Source organism: Bactrocera neohumeralis, chromosome 2 (assembly GCF_024586455.1).
Source record: "Bactrocera neohumeralis isolate Rockhampton chromosome 2, APGP_CSIRO_Bneo_wtdbg2-racon-allhic-juicebox.fasta_v2, whole genome shotgun sequence".
NCBI classification, from domain to species: Eukaryota; Metazoa; Arthropoda; class Insecta; order Diptera; family Tephritidae; genus Bactrocera; species Bactrocera neohumeralis.
The window spans coordinates 58226957-58247658 of record NC_065919.1 but is presented as its reverse complement, the minus strand read 5'-3'; the positions used below and the strand labels follow the sequence as shown (position 1 = coordinate 58247658).

At 39.5% G+C, this 20702-nt stretch overlaps 1 protein-coding gene across 3 annotated transcripts in view; it reads left to right on the top strand.

Annotated features, from left to right (window-relative positions):
- The window catches only part of LOC126751223 (endoplasmic reticulum aminopeptidase 2), a 73034-nt gene that overhangs the window by 26823 nt on the left and 25509 nt on the right, over positions 1-20702 (top strand). The window lies entirely within an intron of this gene.

Below are 20702 nucleotides of genomic sequence, written 5' to 3'. Positions count from 1 at the left end.
CTGCGACAGCACGAAAAGGAACTGCCTCCAGCTGCTATGTCTGAATTTAGTATCCCCGCAAAACTAATATGGCTATTTAAGCTGACGTTGAGCAACACTAAAAGGTCCATAAGGGAAGGTCCTCTCTGAGTTGTTCGATACCTAGCGAGGTTTCAAAAAAGTGGAATCTTTATGATATGACTTCTTAAACTTATTGCTAGAGAAAATAAAACTGAATAGAGAAGGTGAAATCTTTCATAAGAGCGTACGCCAATGATACAGGTATTGATATCATTGTCCTCAACAACCGCGCCGTTAGTTCTGTTTTGTCCGGACTGAATAAGGAAGCGAAGCTTATGGGTGTGGTTGTAAACGAGGTCAAGACGAAATATCTACTGCCATCAAACAAACAGTAATCGCATTCGCGACTTGGCTCGCACGTCACTGTTCAGAGTCATAAGTTTGAAGTTATAGATAATTTCGTCTATCTTGGAACCAGCATGAACACCAACAACCATATCAGCCTTGAAATCCAACGCAGAATCACTCTTGCCAACATTTGCTACTTTGGACTGAGTAGGAAATTGAGAAGTAAAGTCCTCTCTCGAAGAACAAAGACCAAACTCTGCAAGCCGGTTATCATTCCCTTCCTGCTATATGATGCAAAGGCATGGACGATGACTATATCTGTTGAGTTGGCCTTACGAGTTTTCGAGAGAAAGGTTCTGCGAAAAATTTATGTCCCTTTGCGGATTGGCAACGGCGAGTACCGTAGTCAATGCAACGATACGCTGTACGAGATATACGGTGACATTGACATAGTTCAGCGTTTCACGAGACAACAGCTACGCTGGCTAGGTCATGTTGTCTGCATGGAAGAGAACACTCCAGCTTTGAAGGTTTTCGATTCAGTACCCGCCGATGAAACCAGAGGAAGAGGAAGACCTTTATTTCGTTGGAAAAATCAGGTGGAAAAGAACGTGGCTACACTTGGAATCTCCAATTGGCGTCAAATCGCGAAAAGAAAGAATGACTGATTTAAATTATGAAACAATTTTTATGGTATAAAATATGCTTTCTATCACAGATTGCCTAACCTTTAGACTTTTACTATGGGGATATGTAAAGTCTAAAGCCTATGCGGGCAATCCCCCTTCAATTGCGGCCTTGGATCTTGCATCTCGCCTGTCATTCGCCAGTTACCAGTCAAATCGATCGAACAAGTCAGCGAAAATTGGACTTAACGGATTGACCATCTGAGACGTAGTCGCGGTACAAATTTGAAAGAGATAATCTTAAAAAAATAAATGCCAAAGAATGTTTTTTCGGATGGTAATAAACATTCCCCATTAAATTTGAGGTTTCTATGTAGGGAACCTCGATCACCCTATAAATATAGAAAAGAATGCAAAAAAAAATATTTTTTCAGAATTTCACAATAGGTGTGCCTCTTAACTTGCTGGCCTATATTAGCATTAATATTTTTTTTTTTATTATTTTTGCTTACATTTTTATTAACCATAAAACACTGTGCTTACGAAGTGCTTGCCTACGGCGATTAAGTTACATTTCACAGGCGCCTACTTGTGATCACATTCAATCGCATGTACAAACACACTTACTCTGCAAGGGAGCTTACATGCACATTAATGGGGTCCATGCACCCATCAATATTGCATCACTTCAACGGCGAATATTGCGCCAATGCTATTTAGGGCGCTAAACGAACAGCATACCCAATGCTGCTGTGGCGGGGGCGTGGAAGAAATATTGTAGAATTTTTCCTAAAATCAACTGCAGGTATTTGCCTTAAGTTCATTGTACCCACTAAGCCAAACAAGCGAGTTGTTGCTGCTGCATCGACTGCTTGCTGGCGCTGCCTCCACTGCTCCACTGACCCTCGTCAAAGCATGCAGATTCCTATTAGATTTTATTGATTGCTTGTTGTTACGGCGCTCGGTGCAGTGGCCCGCTGTAGTAATCCAAAAAATTACAAGCGGCGCACATTTTCAATTACCAGGATTAACATCTTCTTCAATCAACCGTTGTGGGTCTGTAGTGTATGTGCCCAGCAGCTTATTTGCAACGGTTTGTTGTACGCTGGCTTTTGCCACTGACTAACAACAACAACAACAATAGCAGTAACAAAAGCGCATAACAATTTTAAATGCACGTGCCGTGGAATATGCCAAATGAAATGGCTATATGCCACATGCCACATGCAACATGCCACAACCATTTGCCACCAGGCGCTTGCCCAGCTTGCCGTGCAAATATTTGTGGGCAAACGTGTATGTTTGTATGTATAAATGCGCCTTTTTTGATCGTATTCACATTTCATAAGCATGACATAGATGTAGGTATATATGTGTGAGTGCATTCAAGTTGTTCGACGCTTTTCCGCCGTTATGCCACTTCAAGCACTTGTACGAAGCACACTTTTAATTGCGATTGTATTGACTGGTACTTGTCGGATTGTCGGAATTTTTACTTGTAATCAGTCAATTATTACACGGCTACGTCTGATTGCCTGCCTGATGACTTGCATTAATGTGCGATTGCTGTGCGCGTCTTTGAGCAAATAATTCACCATTCAATCAAGTTGAGTTTTGTTGTTTTTGTTTGCGAAAACCTTTTGTGCCGAGCCCTTTAACACGGTCTGCCAATTAATTAAGAGTCTTCAAAAGTTGTATGAAATTGAGCGTGTGCACTTTCAGCGAGCGACCTCTACAATCGAGCAGTGTGGACAGTCAAATGGCTTTGCTTGTTTGCCATCGATTTCCACTTGAATATTGTATAATATATCAAGACGAGTACTCGATTCATACAATTTCGATTGAGCAGGAATTATTTTAAATGCAAGTTTAACCTTCAATCTTATCCGTGCCTGTTATACCTTAAAGCTAACATTAGAGAAATTGAAACTGATGACTGATAACGGTAATATTTTATTTGATAAACGAGTTATTTAGTTCTCGTTTGAAATTTAGCCGTCGAAAGCACCATTTTTCTTCTTATACTCATAGTACTATAAGGGGTATCCAAATTCAAACACTTTGACCAAAGCAATGGCGAAGAGATCAGTCGTTGAGTTTTCTTCTCTTTTTCGCAGATTAGACAAGCGAAGTTCACTTTTTCAACAGTTTCTTATTCCCTGGTGTGCACCAGTGGATTCATGTTTCGCTGACGGTTACGAAACGGAAAAGAAACTATTTTGGATTGCGTTACAATCCAATCGGTTTCATCGACCAAACGAGTGAGTAAAGGAAGAAGATGAGTAGCAGTGAATGCCTATATCCACGACCTTTCTCGCTGCTTCACTACAGGGAGCATAAAACTCACCACTGCTAAATTCACAGCAACCATATGTACAAATTGAACACATGATACTAGGCCTCAACATTCTTCTCGATGGCTCTAAAATTCTTACAGTCAATGACACTTAAGTTTTAGAAGTTATGTTTGACAGTCTGTATTTCTTCACTCTGCATACGATCTCGATCAATTACCAAGGTAAAGAGGCCTAATAAAATCTCCAAGTCGCTAGCCGGCAGTCCCTTGGGTCGCAACAGAGAAATCGTGCTGCCCATTTATAAAACAATTGGTAGGCTATGCAGACGGCTCTATTAGTCTTGATGCAAAAGAACTTAGTTGAAGAAGATATACATAGACTTGTTAGAAAACCACATTCCGGACAGACATCCCAGGATGTCTCTTTTTGCCCCGTATGAGCACCGCATATCATCAAGATAACGACTTGACACAACACCGCATTCCGGACAGACATCGCAAGATGTCTCTTGTTGCCCTGTATGAGACCCGCATGACCCGAAAAAGATATCATCCACTCTTCTCCAAGCAGTACCTTGGACTTATTAATGTCTATTTTGACCCCATCCCTGTGAATGGCGTCCTTGGTGTTGAAAGGCAGCTCAACGCAAGCCGCAAGCTTGCCAGTCCAGAACTAGGACAACATTTTATACTCTTGCAACTTGCAAGAATCAAAGCAGGGGAAAACTTTAAGGTACAAAAGGTCAACCAGAGGATCGTAATCCAAACAATTATATGCATATAATACACAGACCGACAAATTCGGTACAAAACTTGGTGGAATAATAAAAATCATAAAAAGTAATATATGGGAGTTGTGAGTTCATTGAGATAACTCACATATTGGTGACTTTGTACCTGAAGGTCGAAAATCTTTATATTAGGTATATTGTTAACTCGGCTATAATCGCGTAAGCGGTGTCTACGCCAATCAAGAAGAAGAAGATATTGGGACTAAAGGAAGTATTGTAATGACTTTTTTTTAAATTAATAAAATCGTCAGAGATATTAAAGTATACATTCAGGATGACACAACAGGGCTTTATAGGAACCGGTGTCAAAATTGGTCGATGGGCGGGCACGGCCTACTTTTAGGGGAAATTACATATCTCTGGACCTGCTCGACCGACTTCAACCAACTTCGGTAAGCAACATTCTTCCGTTGTTACACTGCGAAATGGGAGAATTGTGCCCTTGAAGTGCCACACTTATAACCAAAATTGTCCAAATTGAATCCAAACTGTTCAAGCCTCTATGTACTGGCTATCTGGACCCCAGATCCTATAGTTGACTTTTGACCGACAATATTGGTCAATGAGGGAGATGCATCCTAATAATAGGATGTCTGAAAGCCGAAAATAGGTTGCATCGGGTAAGCACTTTCCTTTCCCTCCATACATCAAATGTAAAGATTTTCGAACTTACGGCTGGCATTATACCGCATATATCGGCCAATATGTCAGTTATCTTAATAAAATTGAGAGAACGTATTTTTCTAATAACGGTGCATTTTTGTGTTAGAATGAATAAAATCGAGTGAAAACTTGCCGAAGACCATATATAATTAACAAGTCTGATGTATCTGAAGGTATGAATATGAATTGTTCGATTATACCAGAATTTAAGCCCTTCTTTACTTGTTTTTGTTTGGTTTAGAAAACATGCTTATCTAATTAAATGCATATGCCAGTATATTGTCCTGAGACATGGGGTTATTTTTAATTGTACAACTCAATGCATGGGTGTGTGTGTGTTCGTTTTATATTATCTATGTTATTTGATATTCAAAGAGAAACAGCATAATAATAGTAGTCATATTAAATTTAGCGAAAATCGATAACAGCATTAAATTATTTAGTCTTCCACCTTCTCAGCCGTCCTTCTTCGTCAGATTAAGGTCATATTGCGACAGATTAATACACACCAACGATTGGTCAGGCATCTGATATCGATGTTGGGTTTCCAGTTATAGCCTACAATCGTGTACATAATTCATACCTACATACAATATAATATAAATATAACATAAAGATATGCATCAGCATTAAATGGAAAGGCAGATAGTGCTGGTGCTACTGTGATACGAATATCGGGTTCATACACACATGTGTTACATACACTTTGATAGTGTTTGGTATACTATGCCACGACTTGCGTGTCAATAGCTATTATAATATGCAAAATAATAATGGAATTCAATACTATCAAGGCGTCCTACTTAAGTGGGAGATTTGATATAAAAGCTGAGGCACTATTAAATTCATATTTTTTGAGTTGTTTATGGTACTCTTGCAAATGCTTATGGATAAGGCTTAAATAAATATAAATATGAACTAAAAATACTAGAAATAACTATTAACCGGATGAGTGAGGATATAACTTAAAAAATAAATCTATATATGGTAGTCACAATTCCAAACACATGACTATATCATCTTGTATTATACATATATGCTTGATATCGATTTCTGCATCCAGGTTCGTGGAACCTGCGCCAAGTGCGCTTGCTTTGTGTGAGGTGTATTAATCCCCAATGTGAAGTCTTAAAGCTAGTTATTTCGAAGTCTTCAGCTATATGTGAGTCTAGAGCAGTTCGTATACGTTAAGTAGGTGATAAACTTAGTAAACTGGTGGATGGACTGCTTTATGTATGACATACCTTTGCTTCTGACATAACGGAGGGATCTGGTATTTACGATCTGTCAACCAGTTGATTAACAGCAGCTGCTTAAGTTGGTACACCTCAGTAGAGCATTGGGATTTTTACAATATATTTACAATATTGAACAAAGAATTTGCCTCAAATTTTGTATTTCTAACCAAATTTTGTGAGTAGAATTGTTGCGAATGTTGGAAAATGCTTACCGTGATTCAATTTTATCAAAAACACAGGCTTACGATTGCTACCAAGCCTTGAAAGACAGACGAGAGATCGCTGAAGACATGCCTCGTTCTGGAGGACCTTCGACCTCTTCAACTGATGAAAAAGTGAAGGATATGGTGCCTGAAAATCATCGGGCAAGTGTTAGATAGATGGCAAGAGAGATCGACGTCTCTCGGAGGTCCGTTCGAATGATTTTGGTGGACATTTTGAGTATGGAACGCGTTCTTGCTCGACTCGTCCTGATAAAGTTGAATTTTTTTCAAAAAGAGTACCGTAAACAAGTCGCTTTGGACATGCTTGATCCGATCTCAAATTGATTGAAAGCATTATAACTGCCGATAAGACATGGGATTATGCAAACAAGTCAACAATCATCGGAATGGAGGGAAAAAACGATCCGAAACCAAAAAAACCACGCCAAAGCCGTTCAAAAATCAAGTTGATGCTCATTGTTTTTTTCGATATTCGTGTTTGATGCATCAAAAATTTGTTCCGGAGGGACAGAAGGTCAATAAGAATATCTATTTTGCCGTATTGAGGCGTTTAGTTGAGTCGAAAACTGCCAGAATTGTGGAAGAACTATTCACGGATTTTACACAATGATAATGCACCATCGCATCGAGTCATGATTCGGACCGTATTTAAGGCCAAAAACGCAATGAATACCATCGATCAACCAACGTTTTCAACAGATTTGGCTCAGAGGAATTTTTTCTTGTTCCCCAAAATTAAATTGTCGCTCCGTGGAACCCGTTTTCAGTCGATCAAAGAGATTAAACAAAATTCATGATGGCCTTCAGCTACATCCCAAAAAATGCTTATGAAAAGCGTTTCGAAGACTGAAAAAATTGTCGCTTTCATTAAAATCAAAAGGCAAAGGCATCGGTGTACAAATTTTCTTTACGATATCTCAATTTTTACTCCAGTTATCGCTTTCACAGACAGACGTAAGGAAACAAAGTCGCCCGGATTTCAACTCATTTCGTTACTTTGATCATTTATGCATATTTGTTTGTATATAACTCTGTATGTATCTCGATTTAGATGTTACAAATAAATCGTCCCTGTGTAAATCAATCCCGTTTTGAGTGTTACTAGCTTCGTGGCAAACATAATATCCCCTGTTCTGGATATAATAAAGCATATGTCTGCAATCCTTGGACAATTAACATGCTTAAGACAAATATTTCAGCAAACTTACTCGAAAAAGTAAGAGATCACATTGCTATGGCCCACAAATGCGACTTTTTGTATTCAAAAAAGTCTAAATACATTGTGAAGGGCAAAAATAATTATTTTACGCGACGGCTTTTGCAGAAAAATACTTAGAATCAATAATTGCAAAACTTTTTCCATTCTCTTTGCGTAAACCTTTAGCAATTATTTGCCAATATAATAAGATTATGAGCGGCACAAGTTCAGTCGTTAAAATCCATAAAGACTCTGCTGAAGTATGACCCATGGCTAATTGACTATTCTCTGCGAATATCCAACACGACTTAGTCGATTGCTCCCCTCGAGGTTATTTTCAACAATATCAAAAAAGAAATCATTGCAATGCCGTTACAAACAATCAACTAGTTAACAAACTTGCTCAAGTGCGCACAGTTTTATGTATGTACATATGTGTGCATGCAATCGTACAAAGCTGGCGAGTAATCAATGATTTTCCGATAAAATTGCTTTGGGCATAGACGTCATCATAATTATCAGCATTGGCAACAGCTCGAGCATTCAAAAATTAATGCGAAGAGACGTCGCTTGAGATGATGACGACAATCACCACACACACACACACATACATACAGAAATATAGACACACACATATATGCTTAACTGTATCGATAACGATGACGTTCGAGGAACGCGCGATGCGCAGGTTGGTTGTGTTGCCGTCGTTTGCACGTAGTGGGTGGTGTCCACAATGATGCTATTAATGGTGCATCCACAGTGACATAATGTGTAAGTTTGATGGGTTTGCGAACGAGTATTGTGGCGTGCTTATCGCATGGGTTGCGTGATTGTGCGCAACGCTTATCGTCAGCAACACACACCAATGCAGTACAGTTACAAACTTGTGGCATTGCAGTGCAAGACAAAACTGAGTGGATATTCACTGTCAGACGCAGTCAACATTCAACATTCATTTGAGGGAAATTTCAGTCTATTGACTACCCAGAAAACCAATTGAATAATGTTTAACATCGATACCCTTGCTGATAATACTATTTACTCTCCTTTATCGTTATCTTTTATCTTTGTTTTTTTTTATGCATTACTATAACTAACTCATTATCACTAGTTGATATTTTCATAAATATCTTTATGAAGTATTCGTTAGTGTTGAGTTACCTTCAGGTCATACCTTTCATAGGTACATTTCTTATAGCAACTATGTGTATAACCCAAACTGAAAACGTGACCGGCAGCGGGTTTCACCCATTGGAAAACACAAATAGTTGGCAATCTAGAATCAGGTGGAATCTGGAGTTTCCAATTTGCGCAAGACACTGAGGCCATGTTGGATAAATGTTTCTTGACCCTGCAATGCCCAGTATAGAGCACCCCAAGGAGTCTACCGGCTAGGCGTCTGCATATCAAGAGTGCCTCGGTGGCTCTGGACAGTGTTATTTTCACATTCCCATTCCACCGCAATGTTGAGTCTAATGTGAGGTCTGGGATTTTGACCTCATTAAACACCTCTAATTCCCTGCCACCAAGCGAAAGTGACGATGGTTGTTTTTAACAGGTTGATATTTAACCCTGCCCTATTACATGGTGTAATAGACTTAATCACTTTGCTAGACTTAAGCCACTTTGGACTATGTCGCAGAGGGTGTTCTCAAATTTACCTCGTGCCATTATGACAATGTCATCGGCATACCCCTGGCACTGAATTCCATTGTTTGTGAGCAACTCAAGGAGCTCATCTACTAGTAAGCTCCGTAGTAGGGGGGATAGAACTCCACCCTGTGGGCAGCATTGATAACAACAGAGCCGTCAGCGCAGCCTTTCTAAACCTAGAAAAAAAGGAAGAGGTTGTTCTTTTGGTGAACGAGAGCAAGACAAAGTAGCTGGAGACCATGTATAAAAATTCCCCGCTACTAGAGAACTAAGTCTCTGTTAGCAGCTATAAATACCATAAAGTTAAAACTTTCTATATTTCGAAAGCAGCATAAATTCTGTCAATAAATTAAGTTTGGAGATAAAGCACAGAATAATTCTTGACGGTGGTACTTTGCAATCGACAGGCAATTGAGAAGCAAATCCCTTTCTCGACGATTGGAAATTACGCTCTATATGTCTCTCATTATTATCTTATTATACATCGCATAAACATGAACGCTGACGACCCGAGATGAGCAAGCACTTGAATTATTCGAAAGAACTGCTCCACGCAAGATCTTTAGAGATTTTTTCTTTAGCGATGAGTATCGAAGAGGATGGAACCACAAACTGTATGTGCTATGCATACGGTGGAATGGATATATATAGTTAAGTCCATAAACATTTAACGAATGCTATGGTTAGGTTATGTCGTTCGCATTGAAGCTGATGCTCCAACGAAAAACTGAAGCAAGTTCGAACACGCATCTAATGGTAGAACCAAGTGCATAGCGATCTGTACAACTGGCGTAACCGCGCAAAGAATAGAGACAACTAGTGAAATCTCGTGTTCTCGGCCCAGTCTGATTCACGGTTGTAGTGCGAAAGAAGAAGATAATTAATATAGACCAAATTTCTTGAATAACTTGTCAAATAAAAAAGGTTTTCATATTATAGCAGCTTTATCCTCCAATGGGTCGATATCGCCGTTTAGGACCATCGAGCAACTTCTTGGGGGGAAAAGGAAATGTGCACAATTTTAAGTCGATATCTCAAACACTGAAAGACTAGTTCGTGTACATACAGACGGACGAACGAAATAGGAATTTGTTCGGAAGTCGTCAGAGATAAGAATAGAATAAGTGAGATTACAACTAAAGATGATATATGTACTATCACTTGTGATCTATTTTGCGCTCTCCTCTTAGCACATCACTGCATCTAGTTCGGTCACATTAAATGGGCTTGGCAGCGCGGCTTTCTGCCGTCTATGGCTCCGATGACCGACTTTATCTTCTTGACATTGCGGAGCATATAAGTAAGCTATGGTGTCTACACTGCAAGGCCAACATTCTGTCCAGCTGATTCTCATTTTATGCACATGACATAGTTATAGACCTTCCAGAAGTAAATTTGTGTGGTGAAGTCTAGAAGTAGAGAGTCACCTGGTTTCAACTCGTCTCGTCATTCTGCTAATTTATATACAAATATCTAAATCTATCTTTTCAGTTGTAGGTGATACATAAAACCGTTAAGAGTACAAAACTTTTGTATTATACTCTGTGGCAACATGTTGCGAGAGTTTAAAAATATTTTTTTATTTTTCTATTTCACAAAATGTGTTTCAACTTATTTCATTTAACATTCAACAATTATGTTTATTGGGTTATCCCACTGGGCGCTTGTATGCAAACTTTCGCTATATATGTATATTTGTACGTTCGTGTTTGCATTTGCTGTTAAAGTGTAATGTTTCCACTGTGTGGCTTGTTCCGGCATCTCCAACTATTAACAGCAGCAACTCACCACCACAGCCTCCCAAACCATATAGTTAGAAGAGGGTTGATTTCCTATTTTTTCCATTGTTAAATTCTTTTTATGAGTATATATACATACATACATTATTTTACTGTTGATTTTAGCATTATTTGTTGTGCATTGTATTTGGTGTGTATTTTCTATGGAAATCTTTAATGAAATTACCATGGAGCAAGTGCCGGTTGGGAAGCACACCGCACAAGGTATATACATACATCATATATATATACTATGGGTTTTATGGCACAGTGGAACAAAGTTGAAAATATTTAAAAACAAGTAAGAAAGGGCTAAGTTCGAGTGCAACCGAACATTTTATACTCTTGCAACTTGCAGAAATCAAAGCCAGGGAAATACCTTACGATGTAAAACGTCAACCAGAGGATCGGAATCTTATCAATTTTGAATCGATTTAAAAAAAATGTATTACACCAATCTTTACAAATCTTTAAAAACTTTAAATAAGCTCCTTCTGCGTCAATGCAGCACTGGCAGCGCGATTTCCAAGCATTGCAGGCGTCCCGGAAGGCATTCCCCGGAACAGCCTTGAGAGCCGCCGAGGTGCATGCTGCTTGAATCACCTCTGTTATCTCAAAATGCTTGCCTTTCATCAGCATTTTCAGGCAAGGAAACAAAAAAGTCCGAGGAGGTCACATCTAGTCGGTAGGCCGACTGCGGAAGCGTTGGGATGCCGGCCTTGGTTAGGTAGCTGTGCACAAGAAACCCGTTGTGAGCCGGGACGTTGTCGTGTTGCAACTTCCAATCGACTGCGATGTCTTGTCGTACCCGATTGACCATTCGTTTGAGTCTATTGAGGATTTCTACGTAAAACTTGGCGTTGACGGTTTGTCAAGGAGGATCAAATTCATGATGGACGATACCTTTGATATCAAAAAAGACAATTAACATCGTTTCCGGTCTTCTTCAGCGACCTTTTCCTGTCCCTCCAAAAATGAATGGTGCCACCGAAACACACCACTTTTCGCTAAAGCAACATCTGTGTAAGCCTGCTTGATGATATCAAACGTCTTTGTCGCAGATTTACCGAGTTTCACACAGAATTTAATCGCGTACCTCTGCTCTAACGAACGCTGCATTTTCGGCTTGCACCACTCACAGAAACACGTCACGCGAAAATGTTTGTCCTGACTCTCCAGGTGCTCGGAGACAACTGACCAGCCGGTTGTTCGTTAGCTAGGAACGCCCTCTACCGAATCCCAGCGGTGCGCGGACGCTCCGAAGTGCAGTCTCGGCGGAAGAAAATCAGTCCTATTACTTTCCCGACAAACCCTGTAACATCACTAATAAGTTTCGGCTGATATTTGGACTGCCAATCGCTTGATTTTTGGACAGTTCCTTTATCATTTTGTTTGCGATTACTATATTGTGGTTTACCTTTCCACCAGTTCGAACGGTTAAAGAGGAACTTGGTACTTTTGAGGCATTTACAAAAAAGCAATTCGCCATAAACAACCGGTTTTGTGGGTATAAAATTAAAAAAAGTGTTCACCACGATAAGGCTTGGTGCTCCCTGTTTTGGCTCCCTGTGACCATTTTCGGTTTTCGAAACTGAAAAATCGGCTTCCATAGGAACGCGCCATTCTTTTAAAACTTGAGACCCATCGTAGCAGAGGCTTTGACCAAGTATGTGAAAAATTATATGTTATTAAGCTTTGGAGGAGCTTAACCAAGCTTCCAAGGTGATAATAAAGATTTGTTTTAAAATACGTGGCAACGTTTGTTTTTGTCAGTTCGAGTCAAATTTGGGATATTTATTGAAGATATCGATCTTTCGAAAGGTTAATAGACCTTTTATATTTTTGAACTTTCATCCAATTTTTTTCTGTTCTTAATGTACGTCTGGGTGTTTGACAATCGATAGAGCGGTGGCAAAAGAATAACTGCGACCTTCAACTTGCTTTGAATTTTTTATCAGATTTTCGAATTCACAATTGATGGAACACCAACTTAAAAATTATTAACGGCTTTCGAATATTTTGAGCATACTCGGCAGTTTTTGACTGCTGAAAATTTAGAACATAAAACCTAAAAATAAACTCCCACACTCAACATGCTGCCTAATCGTAGAATTTATGGCGTGAATATATGAGCGTAGACATTCATTGACATTGGCATATTATGAGGGATTCCCCAAAACGATAAATCTCTAAGGCACTGAAATGGCTGTCAGCCCACAAGCAGCGCCAATACCGCCAGCATCCCTTAAATATATACCCTACAGCCGCAAACACACACACACACACACGAACGAAATACGAAAAACGGAAGTAAGTGAAAGGCAAAGGCGCCGAATAACAAAACATACAAACGAAATACAAACAAAATAGCAAACTGACAGCAGCATAAGGACATCAACACTCGTAAACACAGCAGAAGTATTTCGACAGCGCGTTTCACTACACTTCCGAGCAGACAATGCGAATATTCGATAGTCGTTTACTGCGTGCATATGTATGCAATTAGAGTGCTTGTGTGTGTGTGTGCATCGTTAAGTGCGCTTCGGTGCGTGCATTTGATGTGCTCGATGGGCTAAAAGCCGGGTGGTTTTAATGACTCAGGTGGGAGGTGGGTGGCAGGAGGGTTGCTAGGTAAATGGCTTGTGAGCCGGCGTAGCTGCACGAGTGGAGGGGGGCAACAGGGGGTGGCTGTAGGCAATGTTGACAGTGGAAAACCACCTGAAATAACACCAGCACGCGGCACATCAACAATATAAGGTATCAGCGTCGACAGCTGGCGCGCCAAACCATGTGGGGAAACTTTTCGAAAACTTGCGCTCAAATACACGAACGACGCGTGAGCTTACGAACTTTTCGGCACGCACCATTTTTGTGCAGAATTAATACGGTGTTTATATATATACATAGCGGCGAGTAGAGATAGAGAAATGCGCTCGCGAGCATAAATCTCCAGCTGTTGGCTTCGCGTAGCGCTGGCCAGTAACGGGACTTCCAGCAGATGCAAGTTTAACGCGGAGCGAATCGCATGCGCTGCAACGGCTAAGTGGTGAAGCACCAAGCGCTACACCAAAACAGTGAAATAATAAAAGAAATAGTGAAACAACAACAACAAAAATGCTTTTTTAGTTTAACATTGCAGAGAGTTTATGTTGCTTGGTGGGGGTTGCGCGTGGTGGTTGCGCTCTTCAAGCGCTGAGTTGGAACTTCACTTTGGGCACTGGCAGTGAACAGCATCCAGTTGGGAAACGTCTGTAAGCGCAAACAACACACTGACGGACCGCGCGTCCGCTACTCTGTGCTTGCCTCAAACAAATAAACAATTTTTGGATTTTCAATGTGTTTGCTGCTCAAATAAAAATTATAAATATTGCTAAGAAAGTGTGTAGAAAAATCGTTCATCAGTCTTGAGCGCGCTAGCGCTGTGCTGAAGTAGAAAAATCGCGTGCGATATTTACGCTTACAAATAGAAATAGATTAAAGCAGAACCTTGCTCGGTATCAAGTTCAAGCAGCACGGCGGCATAGCGGCTGGGCGGCTGATGAATTATCCATGCCGCAGACGGGGCAGCCACGGCGTATGATGCATGTCTGAGGCGGCGCAGTGCGGGCATGAAAAAGTGAATCGTGAAATCGCATGGAAATTAAAAGAAAAATTGCAAGTAAAGTGTAGATAATTCTATTACTAAAATCACTTTAAAAAGTACATAACTCAATATTGCTCACAAGTGATTTATATGCTGCTTTTCTGCGCTATTAAATACGCGTACTTGCGCTGTTTTGCCTATACGCCCCTAAATGTATGCAACAGCAGCATAAAAGTGAATATATACAGGCAGTGAGTGGCGTTGTTGTTGTAGTAATAGCACAACGGAGTGCCGTGGCAGTGCTTGTTGTGAATATGCTGTTGTTGTAAAGTGCAAAGCTAATGTTTAATTTGTGTGAAGTGAAGTGAAAATATTGCTTATACGCCACCGGGGACCACAGTGCGGCGCGTGGTGGCAAAGAAAGTATTTCTTTCTTCGGTATGTGTGTGTAAAAAAAGTGAAAATCTACAGCTGTAAGAAAGTAGCGCATACAAGTGTTATTGAATTTTCCAAGTCCAGTTAGTCAGCGTCTCGTTGGCAAAAAGCAAAGAAATTGTGGCAATTGCTTTGAAGAAATTATATATATCCTTAACTAGAATGCACAGCACAGACTAAATTTAGCTAACTATTATTCTGTGTATCCACAAAAAATTCCACGGCGATGGTTAAAGGCAAATCGCTGTGTTGCAGTGCGCCTACACGGCGTATACGTGATATTTAACCTATAAAGTAAATGTCAAGATGTTGGTAGCGCTTTGCTTTTGGTAGGGTGTACATAAATTATTGTGCGCTCTATAAATACATACACACTACAGTTTTTTGCCGTACACTTATGTATATGTATATTTATGTATATTAGCGCTTGTTGTTGGGTCTGCTAGCGAATCATTTCCGCCGTTTACGAGTTCCTGTGGCTATTTATTAAAGACCAGCGTTAACTACACTCCAATAAAAACACTCGGTCATTGATAGCTCTAAATTAAAGCAGCAAAGGTCACAAGCAAACACATATATGCATACATACATACATATATTTTGTGGGTATATATACGCAAGCAACAAAACGAAAACGTCGCGCCATGGCGTTTAAGCAAAAAGTTATAAGCAGAATAAATGCAAAACAAATATAAAATGTGCCTTTAAGCCAAATCCAGCAAAAGAAAAATTAAAATAAAATGCAAAAAAATCGAAAAACAAATAAATACAATGCAGCACCATGGCAAACGGCGTTTGTGACAGCAGCAGCAGCGCTGAAAGAAAAGTAAAAATGAGCACAAGTGAAAAAGAATACATTGGAAAGCGCACTATTGACATACATACGCCGCGCATTTGTTTGCGCCTGCCTTTCCGCCCGCATCGCCGCATCGCCTTGCTTGTGCGCGCTGCTTTGCGCTGCTTAGCTTGACAGCAAAGGCACTTCATGCACTCCACAACGCTTTGACGCTGCTTTAACCGATTTGACTGGCAAGCGTGAAGGCTTTTAAGGAAATACACACACATACAACTCAAATGCAAGAGATATAGAAGGCTTAAAAGAAGCACCAACGCAAAACTGTGTTTTTATAATTTATTTTATAAAATTATTATTTTTTATTTGTCGTATAGTTTAATAAAAATTAATTTATTAACAGCAATTTCCTGTTTTAATACCTGAAAGCGAAATGTTTTTGCTGAAAATTAGCTTTTATTGCTCTAAAGCATTTTCCATTGCTTCTTTGATTTTCTTTTTATTTTCTTAAAAGTTTTCTTCTTTCACTTTTCTAACCATCGTGCTCAGCATTTTATCTGCTTTGCAGCCTGGAATTAGTTTAATTCACTGTGAGCTTAACTGGCGCCTAAAACTGTGCTTTAGCACTCGCTTACACTCCTTCTCTCATTGCTCATTTTTTCTCTCATTTCCCACTTTCTCTCTCTCTCTCACTTTTTCTTCTATTCCTCTCTTTCTCTCTCCCTTTCGTTCTCTACCCTTACATACTTTTCGCCGAAAATCCTCCGGTGGTTTGCGGTTTCGCTTATTCTTTCATTTTATTTCCTATTTGGTAAAAGTCCCGCCATTGGCATTTGCCGCACTAACACTTGCACACACGTATATAGTCCGTTTATATATATTTTTTATTGTATACAAAGGCGCGTGTGGGTAAATGTTTGTGGCAATCATATGTTGAGCGCGCGTGTAAACAAAACAGCAGCGCAAAACGGAATTGCGGCTATCGTTCCTAATAATAATAACAGAAATAAAATGTCGTAATCAAAATAAATAGCTTCTGTTTGCCGACATACAGACAGTCTTATGTATACGATTGCACGCATTTCCGGCAACAAGCGCAGTAATCGTATTTGGTCTCTTAATGGAATGCTCATTAATCAATATAAAAGTAAAGTACTATTATTGTTTATTGGATTAGGTAAGAGAGTTTATTTTTTTTTATTCAAATTATTTCTTCTTCAAGCTCGATAATAGCTTTTTCCAAGATCCGCAATTTCTGTGTTAAATACCTCTCAGTTAAATGCCGAAATTCACATTATCAGCTAAGGTGCTAAACTAGTTCCAATCGACCGCGAATAAATTTCCTTTCACCATTCTGTCGTGAAATTTAGTGCTCACTAAACCGGGCTTTTCTCAAAAGTAAAAGGATTTTTCATTTTTCAAGATAGTGCCTTCAAGCAATTCCCGAAAAACTCGATAAATTTAGCATATTAAACAAAGTATTCGCCGGCTCTACGAAATTTGAATGGACCCGACATCTATATAACAACTGCGCACTATACGTATTATCCAAAAATATTGCAACTACAAAAACGGTAAAACGGGTTAACGGCAGATATTAAGCGATTTTGCCAATTTTTGAATGAAATTATGACGCATACCAAATATGCCGGTTTTATTTTAACTCCTCTTTTAATATTGAGTTTTCTATTGAAAAGTCACTACTACTTGTAACTAATTTAGACATCGTCCAAAGTCCGGCAAAAGTCGTCTGTCCTTTCAAATTATTATCCTCTTCTAAAAATAAGACGAAAGTGATGATTTCATCATTGAATATATGTACATACATGTTCCGAATGTGAGACGTAAGGAAACATATTGCTTGGTTACACGCATTTTTGAGAAGAGATGAGTGAGATTATGAGTACTATGTGTGCTAAGTTTTAGTAAAGTCAAATGGGTAGATGAGGTTAATGGGCTGCATTAGGAGAGCATCGAGAGAATGTTTTGTATTATATATCAGAAATAAAGCCTATTAAAAGAAGTGACCACATCCACGTTCTATCGTAAAATGTTCAGGGAACTTTATTTATACTGCATTATAAAGGGTGATCCATTTCGAAACTCTCCACTTAAAAAAATACAAAAACTTCAAATTTAATGGGCAATTTTTATTATTATCCGAAAGAATATCTTTTGAAGCTTATCTCTTTCAAATGTTGGCCTCGGCTACGTCTCAGATGGTCCATCCGTTGAGTCCAATTTTCGATCACTTGTTCGAGAATTTTGACTGGTTACTGGCGAATGACATGTGTGATATTTTGAAACCAACCGGGGTTGTCCGCCTAGACTTTAGACTTTACATATCCCCACAGGAAAAGTCTAATCGTGTGATATCAAACGATCTTCGTGGTTAATCGACGTGCCAAAAACGTGAAATTATCTGCTCAAGTTTCAAGTCAAGTTTTCTTTCGATAAATCCATTGATTAATGCGATGAGTGAAAAGTGGCGCCGTCTTGTTGAAAGAAAATGTCGCCGAGATCATGAGCTTTAATTACAGGCATCAAATAGTCGGTTATCATTGCGCGATAACGTTCTCCATTGATGGTTACGTTCTCACTGACATCATTTTTTGAAGAAATATCGAGCGATGATTCCACCGGCCCACAAACCACACCTAACCGTTGTGTTTTCGGAGTGACATTGCAGCTCTTGAAGCTCTTCAGATTGCTCCTCGTCCCAAATGCGGCAATTTTTCTTGAGGAATGGGCCTCGTCGCTGAACGAAATTTTGCATGAAAACGTCGGATCTTCTTGGAAGTTTTCAAGAATTTGGGAAGGTCGAGCGGCTTTATTTCTTGCATAAGCTGTTTGTACGCTTTCAATTTAAGGTCTCGACGTAAAATGCGCCAAGTCGTACCATACGTCACTCGAAGTTGCTGCGAACGGCGCCGAATCAACTCTCAACGGTCTTTGTGTATATTCTCAGCTACGGCTGCACTTCACTGAGTGCTAGATGTGGTCGGTCTCGGACTCGGTCAAATATTATTCAATAATGAATGCAGGGTCTCACGATGGGTGATAGTGTTGCGAATAGTACGCTCAGTAGACCGATTATATTGACCATAAGTTGAGCGAAGAGCGCTTAATAAATTCTTTACAGAACGTGATTTTTCGTAATAAAGTTGAACGATTTGTAAACGTTTTCTGCCGTAAATATTTTCTTGATGAAATGTCAAACAATACTGAACAAAAATAACATGACCGCTTGACACGACTCCATTTCTGAAGCGGATGGTTACTGTTGATTAAAAGTGGGTCACTTAGGACAATTCATCTACCTTAAGCTGTTCCCCTAAAGCCAAACTTTTGACATGAATGTGTACTCACAACTGTTTAGAAGAAGCAATCGCCCAGAAGTGGCCAGCTTTGGACAATAGGAAGAGAATTGTGTTCTATCAGGACAACACAAGGCCACACATATTGATAAAGACTCACCAAAGGCTCTGGTAACTTGGTGATTGATGCTTATAACTATATACACCTTACAGTTTGGACGTGGCACAAAGTAATTAGCGCCGATGAAAAAATTTCTTTTTACTAGAACTTATCATATGTTCTATGTCTTTTTAGGATAGCGCTAGATATTAGAAGTATATAGCTATACTTAGTACAATCTAGCCTAAACAATAGTTTGAGCTTCTATTGAATAAAATAGAGCAAGTAATTCGTAGTAAAAAACACTGATCAAATGAGATAGAAAGCTATACGAGTATTATAGGTTAAGATCCCAAGCAATGTCTTCGATTCATCATTGCTCTGTTCGCTATCATAATGTAGTGCTTCTTGTCAAAAGACGTCAATTCGCACCAAGGGAATATTCGAATACCTCATGAAACGGTACTGTTTGTTCGATTCGCTACTCTCTAACGCTTGCAAATTTAAGAACACCTTAAATAAAATAAAAAACTTCGAATGGTTATTTTTAATGTAGTTTTTAAGTAGGACCCGCACTAGTTAAATTAGTGATGGTTCTTTTAAATCTTATAGCACAGTTGTTCGGCAAATATTCAACCAGAGTTAGAGCTTTTATTCACTAATTCAATGCGACATTGAAAACATGCTAAAGCAAAAACTTTCAAAGAGTAAGAGACCAAAAATATCGAAAAGTTATGAATAAGGGTAGGTAGTGGGGCATACCTCAGCGATGCTGTCGGCTGGCGGCCTCACGTTTACATGATTACTAGACAGCTTTACAAAAACACAAACAACAGCAAGCACACGGCGGTAGCGAAACCGGCAAAAGTACATTGATAAGAACGATTAAGGTGATGGGGTTGGAAGTTATAGCTTGCTATGCATGAAAAGGTCTATGAGGGTGGGTGGCAGCTGAGCTAAGTGGAGATGGTGGTGGAATCTGTGCTGAGTGTTTCAAGTAGTAACTGCATTTGCGCCAAAAGTTTTTGTACATGAGTGTGTATGTGTGTATTTTCGGCTGTCTGGCCGTAGTCTTCTTGAAATTGTCTGCCTGCTCTTTTGAGCCGGCCACCTACACAGCGTGTCCTTTGTGTTGCTGACTCTTCGCATTTTGCATTTATTACATTTATACCATTTACAAGAGACGACAAAGATTGCGCGATTGTCGACGCAACGGAACAAGGAGACGGCGAAATTTTCGAACGCATTAAGCGGAAGGCCGTAGGCGATAAACTACCCCAAAATAAAAGCAGACTTTTATGTTTTCTACGCTGCTGGTGGCGACGACATGCCTGTGTTGAATTTGAAATTCAACCTTTTTGGAATTTCCATTTTTTATTTATTTTTATGTTTTCAATTTTTATTTATTTTTTTTTTTTTTTTTTTTTTTGGGTCGCTGCAGGTGTGCTTGTTGGCAAGGACATGCAGAAAGGATGCCCACGAAAATCAGTATTCGGCGATGTGTGTACTTTCAGTTGAATAAAATATGAGCTGGATTAAGTGGGATGCAGCCGGCGTTCATAATGATTACCGAGATTTCTATGCCGTGAAGTGTTTTGTTGACTTGAGCTTGTTTACATTTTGCCGGCAGACGCGACTAACTGGGCAGCACTTCAAAGT